This window comes from Narcine bancroftii, chromosome 11 (genome assembly GCF_036971445.1).
Source record: "Narcine bancroftii isolate sNarBan1 chromosome 11, sNarBan1.hap1, whole genome shotgun sequence".
In the NCBI taxonomy this organism is placed as follows: domain Eukaryota; kingdom Metazoa; phylum Chordata; class Chondrichthyes; order Torpediniformes; family Narcinidae; genus Narcine; species Narcine bancroftii.
The window spans coordinates 58260646-58274532 of NC_091479.1; the positions used below are offsets into that span (position 1 = coordinate 58260646).

General features: G+C 40.6%; 1 long non-coding RNA gene across 1 annotated transcript in view; it reads left to right on the forward strand.

The window, feature by feature from the left end:
• Nucleotides 1–4036: 4036 nt before the first annotated feature.
• Nucleotides 4037–13887, forward strand: part of LOC138745784 (uncharacterized) — a 104145-nt gene continuing 94294 nt past the window's right edge. Inside the window, exon 1 of the long non-coding RNA XR_011346508.1 lies at nucleotides 4037–4228. This is a non-coding gene — a long non-coding RNA (uncharacterized lncRNA). The remainder of the gene's footprint in view (nucleotides 4229–13887) is intronic.

Genomic DNA, 13887 nt, shown 5'->3' on the forward strand with positions numbered 1-13887 from the left:
ATGTCTCTCTATGTTGCTGGAGAACCAGCTACAAGTCAAGGATTCCCATCAGTGCCATCACTTACAACTGGTGGCACCAGTTCAAGATTTGTTTTCTCCATTAACCTTAAGACAACCAGTCGCAAGCCATGGAGGATAAGACAATATAATATCAAAATAAAATGAAATCTCTATATTAGCGCAGCAACAAGGTTTATATTGTTTACCTAAGAAGGAAATTCTGTTTTTAATGGAAGTCCATTACAATATCTGACACTTATGAAATCTTTTGAACATCACTTTGAAAGTAATACTAAAAATGCTGAAGATCATCTTTATTACTTGGAACAGTATACTGGAGGACAGAAGTCAGAGGAGATGGAAGACATTTAATTTTTTTTTTCTTCAGTGTTTACCAAGGAAACGAATATTGAGCTAGATGAAGTTAAGAAATATGATAAGGATCTCATGGATAATATAAGAATTAATGAGGAGATAATGTTGGATATATTAAAACAGATCAAGGTGGATAAATTTCCAGGTCCAGACAAAATATTCCCTAGATCCCTGAGGGAGGTTAGTGAACAAATAGTGGGGGCGTTGACAGAAATATTTAAAATGTCATTGGCCATAGAAGTGCCAGAGGACTGGAGCATTGCTTATGTTGTTCTGCTGGTCAAAAAAGGATCTAAAGTAAACTGGCAATTATAGGCCTGTAAATCTGATGTCGGTGTTGGGAAAATTAATGGAAAGTATTCTTAGAGATGGGATATACAACTATTTGGAAAGACAGGGATTGATTCAGAGTAGTCAGCGTCGTTTTGTACGTGGTAGCTCATGTTTAACAAATCTTAGAGTTTTTTGAGGAGGTTACTATAAATGTTGATGAGGTGGTGGACATTGTTTGGTCCTTAGTAAGGCTTTTAACAAGGTTCCCCATAAGAAGTTAGTAAGGAAGGTGGAAGCATTAGGGATTAATGATGAAGTAGTGAAATGGATTTAGTAATGGTTGGATAGGAGATACCAGAGAGTCGTGGTGGAAAATTGTTTGTCGAATTGGAGGCTGGTGTGGAGTGCCTCAGGGATCGGTACTGGGTCCATTGCTGTTTGTCATATATGTTAATGATCTAGATGATAGGGTGGCAAATTGGATTAGTAAATTTGCAGATGATACAAAGGTTGGCGGTGTTGTAGACAGCAAGATTATTGAGGCTTACAGGGTGATATAGTGGACTGAAAGATGGCAGATGGAGTTTAATAGTGATAAATGTGAAGTGCTACAATTTGGTAGGACTAATCAAAATAGGTCATACACGTTAAATGGTGGACAATTGAGGAGTGCAGTGGAACAAAGGGATTTAGGAGTCATGGTACATAATTCCCTGAATGTTGAATTGCATGTGGATAGGGTGGTGAAGAATTTTGTAAATCAGAGTATTGAATACAGAAGTTGGGATGTTATGTTGAAATTGTATAAGACATTGGTGAGGCCAAATTTGGAATACTGTGCAGTTTTGATTGCCGAATTATAGGAAGGATATAAACAATATAGAGAAAGTGCAGAGGAGGTTTACGAGAATGTTGCTGTGGTTTCAAGGTTTGAGTTACAGCACAAGGTTGAGCAGTCTGAGACTTTATTCCTTAGAGAGTAGAAGATTGAGGGGTGATTTGATAGAGGTAATCAAAATTATAAAGTGAATGGATAGAGTCAGTGTGGATAGGCTTTTTTCCACTGAGAGTGGGGGAGATTCAAACAGGAGGTCATGAATTGAGAGTAAAGGGGGAAACATGAGGGGGAATCTCTTCACACAAAGGTTGGTGTGGTATGAAATTGTGATGGAATATTTGTGAATGTTTTTGGTAAATAAATTGGTAAAATTAGAGTAGGTTACATACACTTTAAAACAGATCTTATTTGAAATACTGAAGAATTCATATTCAGTGACTTTACAGAAGTTATGAAGAATGCTATGGAGATTTCACAAGTGGCTGTTAATTGAAGTGAATGAATGGACTGTTGTCTTTAAAAGACACAGCAAGAGACAGGGCATCTCCTAATATTTCTTATTGTTTGATGGTGAAGTGGGGGGGGGGGTTGCAAATAAGGGAAAGAAGGACATGCTGCTGGCAGTTTGAATCTCAGATAGATAGAGAGACAGAAGGGAGTCTTTGACTGTGTGCATGACACAGAAAGCTATTACAAGTCAGGAGAAGCTTGTTGGAACTGAAACAGAAGCTCCAGAGTGGTAGATGGCTGGAAGTGCTATCTGTCTGATGTTTCTCTTGGAATAAGCAGAACAGAAAGGAACTCTGTGATAGCCTGAAAGAAAGAGGTTATCATCTGGAGAACCCTGATGGGGCAAGTTTCATCAGCAAGACATTGAGGTGACTAATGGTGGTACCTCAGTTGTGGAATTCCTGGAACAACACATCTCTCTCTGCAAACCTACAAGAACCTTCTTGAGCGGTAACCATTTGTCTTTCAAGCACCAAAGCCTGGTGAACTTCATACATGTTAAATTCTGTGCACAGTATAAGAATTGCCTGCAACCAGTGAACTTGGAAGAATGAGAAGTGAAATTGAACTGTGAACCAAAGAACTTTTCTTAAATTTACACACACATTACATACACATGTGCTTAGAATTAGAAGGGGATTAATTTGGGTTAATTAAGTTAATAGTGATAAGTTAAAGTTTGATTCTGTTTTCATGTTTAAAGATCATTGAAAACAACTTTTATTTAAGTAACCATTTGTCGTGGTGAATATTGCTGCTGGGTTTTGGGGTCCTTTGGGTTCATAACAGAATGAACTTCCTGCAGAGATGGTTAGAAGTGAGATCAATGTTAATATTCAAGGGAAAGTTGAATAGGTATATTGACGGGAGAGGTGTGGAGGGTTATGGGCCGAATGCGGGTTAGTGGGACTAGATGGGAGATGATGTTCGGCACAGATTAGTAGGGCCGTACTGGCTGTTTCTGTGCTATAGATGGTTATATGGACAGGTGAAGAAGTTAGTCAAAATTGCCAATATTTAAATCCAGAACAAAGTTTTAAAAAGGCAAAATGTCTATTACATTATCATTATGGCGATGAACATAAAATCACAAGGGTCCACATGGAGAAGATTCTTTCTTGGTCAGCAATAAAATCAGAGGACACTTTACAAGCATATGCACTCTTTCTGAGAGAGTGTTGTAATGCAAATGGAAGTTGTACACATTTGCAATTTGTGAATTTTCTTGCTAATTGGTTGATTATTGTAAATAAGTTGTCTTAGAAGCTGAAGGATTTATGAAGAACCAAAGATGCCAAGCTTAAGATTTTTCCTGGAAGGGATTCCACTTTTGAGGATGTTCTACAATTTTTGGAATGGGTATGTGCATGTTATTACTGTAGCAGGATTTGGAAATATTAAGGATACTTCAATAGTTCCTAAAGATGTAAAGAAGTCATTGTCTCAGCAGAAACCAAAGGGAAGTACCTTTGTTACTATTGTGTCAGATGCCTGTCCTGTTTGCTCTGCAGAACCTCAGTACTTCTCAGGAACCAATTGTTATATTCACTGACCACAATCCTCTGATGTTTTTGAATAAAATGAAGAACAAGAACAGAAGATTGTTAAACTGGAGTTTGATATTAAAGAATATGATCTGCAAATTAGCCATGTCAGAGGTGTAGTGTTATTGCTGATTGTCAAATTGTTAAAATTGATCGTGTATAAAAATACTTTCAATTTTGAATTACCTTATGATATATATTGTGCATTGTTATCTATTTAGTAATTTAGTTATAACTGAATTTTAACTCAAGAATTAAAATTCTCTTTAAAGGGAGAAGGTGTGACAGAGTATTTAGAGGTGGTTTAGGAGGAATTGTTAGAGCAGGTTGCACACACACATTTTAAAACAGAATTTTTGCAGGACTTTTGCAGAAAAATGCAACAAAGTTGCAACAAATACAGCTTGCCTGAGAGAACATGTGATCTTTGCAGGCAGAGAACAGTTTTGCTCTCAGAGAGGGAGGGTGTGAAACAGAGAGGAGAGACACATAAAACAATTCCAGAAGGACAAGCTGGCAAACTTTGGAAGGCTGCCTGGTCAAAGGAGAAGACTGATGTGTGAAAGATGATCTGAAAGAAAGAAGATTATCTGGAGTTTTGTCAGCAAGATTGATTGAGAAGGAATCAGTTGTGGATGTCCTGGAAAAGGAATCTCTCGCTGAAAACCAGCAAGAACCCTCCTGAGTGGTAAGCATTTACCTGTTAAACACCAAAGCCTGGTGAACTTTGTTAATGCTAACCAAGAATTGCCTGCAACCAGTGAGACTGGACTGTGATCCAAAGAACTTTTCTAATCTTAAATATACATTACACACACCTGCACTTAGTGTTAGGGGTGCCGTGGGGAGGGGGGGGGGGAAATTAAGTAATAAGTTAAAATTTGATTATATTTTCGTGTTTAAAGTTAATAATAAACAACTTTTGTTTAAGTAACCCTGTGTTGTAGTGAATAACTATTGCTGCTGGGTTTTGGAGTCATTTGGACTCGTAACAGTACGTTATTACGTCTTTATACCCTTGATCTATAGGAGTTGCGATCGCAAACCACACCCGCCCACTAGATTCTGCAGAGGCCAGGCTCATACCCTCACTTAACTCTCCCAAAATTTTACTATCCTCAAATCTACTCAAAACTTACAAAGATCAATTCATTTTTTTTAATATAGATCTATCGGGTAGAAACTGTCCTCTCTAATGTTCCCTCTCCTCTTAAAACTTGCATCATTTCATTATATTATCCCCAACTACAATCTTTCTACTTCCTCTCTTACTTCAAATATCTCCCAGTTCTTGTCTCATTTTCTCAGGCAAGAATCTGCAAACATTTTTTCATCAGGTTCTGTAAAAAATCTATTTTTACCCTTAGGAACAAAAACTTTTAACACTGCTGGGTACCTTAAAGCAAAAGTGTAACCTTTTTTTCATAACACATTTTTAACAGCATTCAATTCTTTTTTTCAACAAATCAAAACTTATATCAAGGTAAAAGAAAATCTTATTATCATTGTAAATCAATGGCAATTGTCTCTCCTTCGCTTGATTCGCAGCCAGCTCCAAAATCTTCTCCCTCACTTCATATCGAAGCAACTTGACTATAATCGAACGTAGCTTCTGATCTGGTTGTGGCTTTGATCGTAATGCTTGATGAGCTCTTTCAATCTCAATACCTCCTTGAAATTCAGTTACCCCCAAAGTTTGCTGAATCCAACGTTGTAAAAATCTCTTCATATCTTGCCCTTTGTCACTTTCCTTAAGTCCAACAATTTTTATATTATCTATTCTACTACATTTTCTAACATATTAATTTTTTGAGTTAATTGTTCTTTAGTTACAGCTGCCTCAGCTTGAATCTTCTTCATTTGCTCTTTAATATGCTGAATTTAAAATTAATTACCTTTAATTTTTGCATCTAACACTTCAAATTTTTGTTCCATTTGAGACAGCATTGTCTCCACCTTCTTCGTAGAACCCTTATTTTCAATTATACCCTCATTACACTTTTTAACTTCCATTGTTAACTGTAACAACGTTTACTGGAAAACATCCATATACTTCTTTATTTCAGTTGTAGATATGTAAGATTCCTTTATTTTTCCAGTTTTTTGGTCAAAACTCTGTGTTCAACATACATCTTCTTCCTGCTCCTCTTTTTGATCACTGGAGCTGGAAGCGTCTTGTGCTTTTTTAAAAAAATCCTCTTTTTTTGTGCTCTGTGCATGTGTGACTCCTCACTCATGCGCAGTATCACTTCTTCACTTTTGGCAGTTGGCCATTGTCGGGGGAGACCTTGTACAGCAATGGCCAAGGTCTCTCCAGCTTCAGGTCTGTCCCAACAGGTACCTGCCTTCAGGAGAGCTCCAGGATCCTTCTTCAAGGTAGGCCTCTTCTTAATCAGCTTGTTTTTCTTGTTCATGTCTTGAAAAGTAACAGTTGGTTTATCTTTCGTAGGAGGCATTGTTTATTGTTCTGAAGATCTTCAAATGGCATCTGTGGTGATATGTAATTACACCACTAGATCTCCAGGGGTCATGCCGGTGTCCTTGTAAATAAAGCAGTCGAGAGCTATGTCTACCCTTCCAGGACTGTCTTGCTGAGAGACAAGACCTCTTAGTGTATATATTAGTTTATTAAAGCTGCCTTATACTCACACTGCTGTTGTGGTTATTGTCAGTACACATATCACCACAGCTTCCTCTACTATTTTCTTTCAGTCAGTTCAGGCTTCTTAACTCTTTTTAAAAACTTTTTCGGAGAGAGCAGAGAATTCAAGTCTTGGTCTGCGTCATCACGTGGCACACCCCCAATGCCTCCAATTTTAATGTCTGCAAATTTGCTGATCCAATTTACCTCATTATCATCCAGATCATTGATATAGATGACAAACAACAATCATCCGAGACACACTGTAAGTCCACAGGCCTCAGTCTGAGAAGCAATCATCCACCACTACTCTCTGGATTCTTCCATCCAGCCACTGTCAAATCCAGTTCACTGCTTCACCATGAATACCTATCGACTGAACCTTCCTGACTAATCTTCCATGTGGGACCTTTACCCAAAGTCCCTGTAGACAACATCCACAGCCTTTCCTTCATCAACTTTCCTGCTAACCTCCTCGAAAAACTTGAAAAAAATTAGCCAAATACACCTAAACATCATCATTTTGGTGCTCATCTTGTAGTGACATCAAGAAAACATCGCTGTTTTTAAAAAAAAATGGTGATTTGTAACACATGCGCAGATTGGTGTCGCTGGGGAGGGAGAGAGAGATTGAAGAGGGAAAGCGAGCAACGGCAACCTGTGCATGTTCCAAATCACAATGTAGGTTGTGATGTGAAGTCGCTGCCTAGAGTTACCAGACACGATCTCGGTAATGATAACTTTACCTTATGATGCAAGTCGTGGAACTTGCCCCATGTAAATTGCCCCTGCAATTTCCACACTAGTCTAAGGTGATATGTATCAGACTTTAGGAATTTATCCACCCTTATTTGCACTTCCTCCTCTAATCTGTCTTAGTTCCATGACCACTCTGCTTATTTTCCTAACTTCCCACGACTCTGAGCCCATTTCCTGAATGAATACTGACAATTAAAAAAAAATTATGATTGATTAGACTGGGTTTTATACATTGGAGTGTAGATAGTTGAGGTATTTATAATGATGAGGGTGATAGATAGAGTAGATGTGAATAGGCTCTTCCCCTTGAGGGTAGGTGAGATTGGAACAAGGGGTCATAAGTTGAGGGTTAGGGGGCAAACATTTAGAAGTAACAAGAGAGGGAGCTTCTTCACTCAGAGTGGTGGCTAAGTGGAATGACCTTCCAGAAGAGGTAGTTGCAGCAGGGTCAATTTTATCATTTAAGAAAGGATAAGTGCATGGATGTGAGGGGATTGGAGAGTTATGGGCGGGGAGCAGGTAAGTGAGATCACTTAAAGCAGTACGGTGTAGAGGGGTTGAGATGGCCTGTTTTCTTACTGTAATTGTTATATGGTTATAATCCCCGATCTCTTTTGGCTCCATATAAGCCAACCACTCTGATCTTCAAGGTGACCAACTTTGTCCTGCACAATCCTTTTGCTTTTAATATACCTGTAGAAACCCTTAAGATTTTTCTTCATATTGTCTGCCAAGGCAACCTCATGTCTTATTTTAACCTTGATTTTTTTTGAAGTTTTTCTTGCATTTTTTAATACTCCTCAAGTACTTCATTTGCTCCATGTTGCCTATACCTACTATACACCTCTCTCTCCTTCCAAACCAAATCCACAACTTGCCTTGACAACCAAGGTTTCCTATGCCTGCTAACCTGACAGGAACATACAAGCCCTGTGCTCTCAAAAGTTCACCTTTAAAGCCCATCGACTTACTTCGCACATCCTTGCCTGAAAACAACTTATCCCAATCCACGCATTCTAGATCCTTTCTCATTTCCTTAAAGTTGGTCTTTCTCCAATTTAGAATCCCAACCCGAGGCCCAGTCCTATCCCTCTCCATAATTAACTTGAAACTAATGGCATTATGATCACTGGACCCAAAATATTCCCCTACACTTACTTCTGTCACCTGTCCTGTTCATCTCTAGTTGGTATCTCTATATATTGATAAACTTTCTTGAACATATTTGACAAACTCCAAGCCATCCAGTCCTTTTACAGTGTGGGAGTCCCAGTCAATATGTCGAAAGTTAAAATCTCCTACTATCGCAACGTTCTGTTTCCTGCAACTGTTCGCTACAGCTTTGCCCCTCTAATTTTCGCTGACTATTGGGTGGTCTATAATGCAACCCCATGAGTGGTTCCCATTCCTCAACACTACCAATTTAGCCTCAGTAGATGAGTCCTCTGGTCTGTTCTGTTTGAGCACAGCTGTAATATTCCCTGATGAGTAATGCAACTCCTCCCCCTTTCATTTCCCACCCAGGTTCCATCGTATCTAAAGCAATGGAAGTCCAGAACATTGAGCTGCCAGTCCTGCCCCTCCTGCAACCAATTTTCACTAGTGGCCACAGTGTCATAATTCTGTTCTTTAATCCACACTCTAAGTCCTTCTGCCTTTCCTCCAATACTCCTTGCATTGAAATAGATGGATCCAAGAACATTTCCACCTCATACAACCTGTTGACTTCTAAAAGTGCACACAATTTTCACATCATCTATTCCCTCCTCCATCTGTTCTGCCACTCTGGTTTCCATTTCCCTGCAAATCTAGTTTAAACCCACTGGAACTGACTTAGCAAACCTTCCTGCAAGGATATTAGTCCCTTTCCAGTTCAGATGCAAACAGACTTGTCAGAACAGGCCCCACTTTCCCTGGGAGAGAGACCAATGATCCATAAACCTGAAAAGTCCTCCCTCCTGCGCCAGGTCTTTAGCCATGTGTTGAGCTGTTTTATCCTCCCATTTCTAACCTCATTAGCACGTGACCTGGATAGAAATTGTGAGATCACTACTCTGGAGCTCCTGTCCTTCAACCTGGTGCCTAACTCCCTGTACTCTCCTTGCAGGACCTCCTCACCCTTCCTAACCACATCATTGATTGCTATGGACCACAACATCTGGCTGCTCACCCTCCCTCCTGAGAATGCCATGAATTTGATCTGAGATATTCATGGACCCTGGCATCAGGGAGACAACATCCCATCTGGGATACTCAATCTGTTCCACAGAACCTCTTATCTCTTATTCTAACTGTGGAATCCCCTATCACTACAGCTCACCTCTTCTCCTCCCTTCCCTTCTTAGCCACAGGGCTGGAGCTGACTGCCATGGCTTGTCCCTGGTAAGTCGTCCCTTCCCTTCAGCAGTATCCAAAATGGTCCCATCTGTTGACTGTCACTCATCTACCCTCCTATCTCATAGGTGTCCCTGAAACTCCTATCACCCCTCTATCTCCCAAATGATCCAATTCCTTAACTTGGCTGGTCAGGAGCTGAAGCTGGATGCACTTCTCTCAGATGAAGTCATCAGGGATACTGCTGGGTTTCCTGATGACACACATGCTGCAAGAGCAGCCTTCCCATGTCTTGACTGCCATTCTCACTGTCAAAAACTTAAAAAACATGATATTTAAAACCTGCCCTAGCCTGTGCCTACCTGCTGAATCCTTTTTATTCCTCAAATACGGTAGCCCTTTCTTACTTCAACTCCTGCACCACCACCTATTCATTGAGTCAAAGCCTTTCCACTCTGACTCCAGTTCTTGAATGAGCAGGGCATCGAGGAACATGATATCAATGGAGCCAGGTGGGATTGGTGTGTATCGGTTATAGTCAGCACAGACATGATGGTCAGAAGGGCCTGTTTCTCTGCTGTACAAACCTCATGATGAGACTCTATCCCTGCCTGCAGTAGCTCTGGCTGCTGGAGCCCTCACTGAATGACTCTTGCACCCTCCCACATTGACCAAGCTGTCGGTCATCTTTCCTGATATTGACCAATTCAACACATCACCAAAGTGTTACTGATGCCATCCTGCGTCTGTGCATCACCACAGAACCAGGAGTTTACCCCATCTCCTTCAGACCTGCCCCATTATTCAGTGGAGTCAATGCTGATCTTCCCCATGCCTGACCTCCTCTTCTGAGCCAGCTTCACACACCTCAGAATTCCCCAGTCATTCAAAAAAATGACCATCCTTCTCTTCAAGTACCTCCTGTGATCTGTTCTCCACAAACCACTCAGGTAGAACATTCAAGAGATTCAACTGTCCCTCCACCCTGCTAATGTTAGACGAGTCTGTGTCTCTGCAGGACTATGGTTAGTCTCTACTTGTCCATCTCCTTGCAGTGCAGGACTGGAGCTTGTGAGAAACAGAAGTACCTTCACAGAATTTGCTCGAGACAAAATTTGAGAACAAAGAACATTTATTATACAACAATGCAAAGTTGGGTGCTTTCCCCTTACCCTGGGAATACACACATACACTGGGGCTCACCCAACTTTTATACAGTTTATTTCAGTATAGAAATACCCTCCCCTTTGTTAGGTCTGCTTTGTTCATGAATGAGTGAGTCAAACACCAGACTGAGTCGAAATCAAGGTTCTTTGTTCTTTATTGCTGGATTGTAACACTTGCAATTAACAGTGTTAGTTGGAGAAGGCGCATTCTGCCGTTATTAGCAAGTGGTGTTTTTTATATACCTTAGGATACGTACTTAGTAAATTATCATACCATGACATTGTCCAATGAATAAACTGTTGCTATCCTTCTCTGCTAGTTTCCTGCACATCAATTTGTCATCCCCACTCTTATCTTGAGAGTACAAGGTCACAACTGCATCTTGTTACGGCCCAGCACTGGGTGACTCCTTCTACATTCCCAGCTCATGATGTTTTTACCTAACACCTTACATTCTTCTGCCTCCTGGATGAGTTTGGCATTAGGCAATCCTGTCTGCCTACGTGCTGTTTCTATGAACTTGGAGGACTAGGGGGTATCCTGTCGTGTCCCATCATGTCATTGTCCTTATTCACACCTTCCTGACTCTCAGGGCTTACTAACTTCTTATATGCAGAACTTGCAAATTCTGTCTAAGCCTTTTACTAATTACATATGCGGAACTTGCTGATTCTGTCTAAAAGGCTAGAAGACCCTTATCTTAGTCAGACTAACTTTACTTCCTACATTCTATTATCTATCCTTATCCTATTCATACTGGCTTTATCATTACATATATCCATACTAGTTTTATTCATCTTTCATATTTTCATATTAGTTTTACTCATCTCTCACAATCCTCACTTTTCTTTTAGCTGCGCTTCGTGAATTCTCAACTGTAATGTATTACTTGTAAACTTGGTCTTTTTCCCAGCGAGTCAGTAAACGAACTGCAGTCTCAGCATCATCAGACAGAATTTGGGAAACATACATCCTTTGGGTTATAGTGTTCTGCCGAGGGGTCCGTTGAATTAAATACTGCACACAAGTCTTTAGGCAGGGGAGTACCATAATGGCCAGAATAGCGAGTCCAGCTGCTATAAGGGCTGTGGGTATCAGACTCCAGTTACCAATAAAAAGTCTAGTCCATCCCACACCGGACCAAGGTTGCCAAGTCTGAACCTGGGCATGGGAAGATTTTCGAACTCCTGAAGAAGTGTCTTTAACCGCCTGACCGTTGTGAGCATTGTCATTAACCAGTCTTTCACAAACGTTGCCTTCAGCAGCCAACGAGTAATCGAGAGCCAGGCGGTTTACAACTGGAACTCCCCTTACAGTGGTGGTTCTTAACATTCCGAATGTCTGTGTGACCCAAAGGATGATTTACAGGAGACCAAGTTGGGGAGGGGTGTTTCTTGTCACTTAACCTGTGAGTTGCAGCCTGTCTGTGAACATTAGCATATGTATTCACTCTATCTCTGCTACATGTACAATCCTGACTAACATTCTGTCTGTCATTGTCCCACCATCTTCTTTGTGCTATCCCTTTAAAACTCCTCTTTTTAATACCTGTAGAGGCCAAAATACAAATCAAATCTACTCCTCCAGAGCCGTTCTGTTCCCCTGGTCCATGTTGGGATCCTATATTAACCCATACCCCACTATGACTATACTTTATATCTGTGCCCTGTCTATATTCTAAAGGTAAATAATTGTCACCTCTGCTGCCCCTATTCCAGGAGGACTTAATACATTGTGAGCAATTTGGTGATTTCCCAAAAATTGGGAACCAACAAGTAAACAAAACAGCAAATGGTAAAAACAACATTACAGCACTTTTTCTCAGCATAGCGTAACTTTCAGATCAGAAGGATGAAGGACTGCACGCCAGGTGGAGGGTAGATTATCAATGTCGTTAGTCTGTGGTTCAGCAGCTCATTTAATTTGTTGGATGTGGCTCCATCCCTTTTCTTTCGTTCGCACGGCAGTGTCTGTAATCAAAAGTACACAATAGGGGTCATCCCAGACAGGTTTTAGTTGGTGATCTTGCCATATTTTTACATATACCCAATCACCAGGTTTAATAGAATGAATAGGATACTCCAGGGGTGGGCAGTAACAGCTGCATGTCTATTTTCTCTGTGAGCGCAGCCTGTTTGGCAGCTGTTCCCCTGTCTGTTCCCCTCTGCTTCAGGACTGTCACCACTTTGATGGCTTCGTACATGAACTACAGCTATTTCCTCAGGTAATGTAAGAGCATCTAGAGATTGGACAATTAAGTTTTCATGGATCAACTTTTGTCCTTTTCCAGTTATCATTCCCCGCTCTTTCCAAATCTTCCCAAAGGTGTGCACTACACCAAAAGCGTACTTTGAGTCTGTGTAGATTGTGCCCACCTTGTTCTCTAGACCCTGAGAGCTCTACAGAGGGCATACAATTCACAAGATTGTGCTGACCAATGACCGGGAAGGCGACTGGCTTCAATCACTACTCCTTCCTTCCCATCCACTACACTATACCCGCTATAGCGAGTACCATCAATGCAATGGGAAGATCCATCAATAAACCATCTTTCACCCTCCTGTAAAGGCTCATCGCTTAAATCCTCTCTAACTTTGGTCTGTAAATCTATTACCTCTAAACATGCATGCTCTAACTCATTCATGGTATTGTCAGAATTTGGAGAAACCAAGAAAGCTGCTGGATTGTGTTCTTTATTCGTAATCAAGGTCAAATCATCTCTATCCATTAGGATCGCTTCATATTTTAAAATTCTAGAATCTGTAAGCCACCTTCCGGCACGTTGTAAGAGAATATTGTGGACTGTGTGAGGGGTGTGAACTATCATCGGGGTACCAAACGTAATCTTTCGTCCTTCCTCAACTAAAATAGCAGTGGCTGCGATGGCTTGCACACAATCTGGCCAACCACGACAAACAGGGTCTAAAACTTTTGACAGAAAAGCAACTGGCTGTCTACAGCCTGCCCTCTCTTGTGTTAGTACTCCGGTGGCTACACCTCCTTTCGCATTGGTATATAGGTCAAATGGCTTATTTAGGTCGGGTAAAGCACTAATAAGGCGCTGTTTCACCAAGTTAAAATCTTTAATCTCTTCCTCTGTCCAGACAACAGCTTCGCCCCCTAGAATCGTGAGTTTATCATAGAGAAATCTGACCATGCTGGAATAATTTTAAATCCAGATTCTACAGTATCCCACTAAACCAAGGAATTTCCTAAGTTCTTGGGCATTCTTTGGAGGTAGGATCTGTAGAATACCACGTATCCTCTCTGGACTTATTTTCCTAGTTCCCTGACTTACCAGATGACCTAAGTATTTAACTTCTGATTGAACAAATTGTAATTTGGATTCGCTCACCCTGAGACCCTTATTCTCAGAAAATTCAAAAGTTCAACAGTATACTGTTTAACTAATTCATTCTTTTTTCCGTGATTAACAAATCATCAAC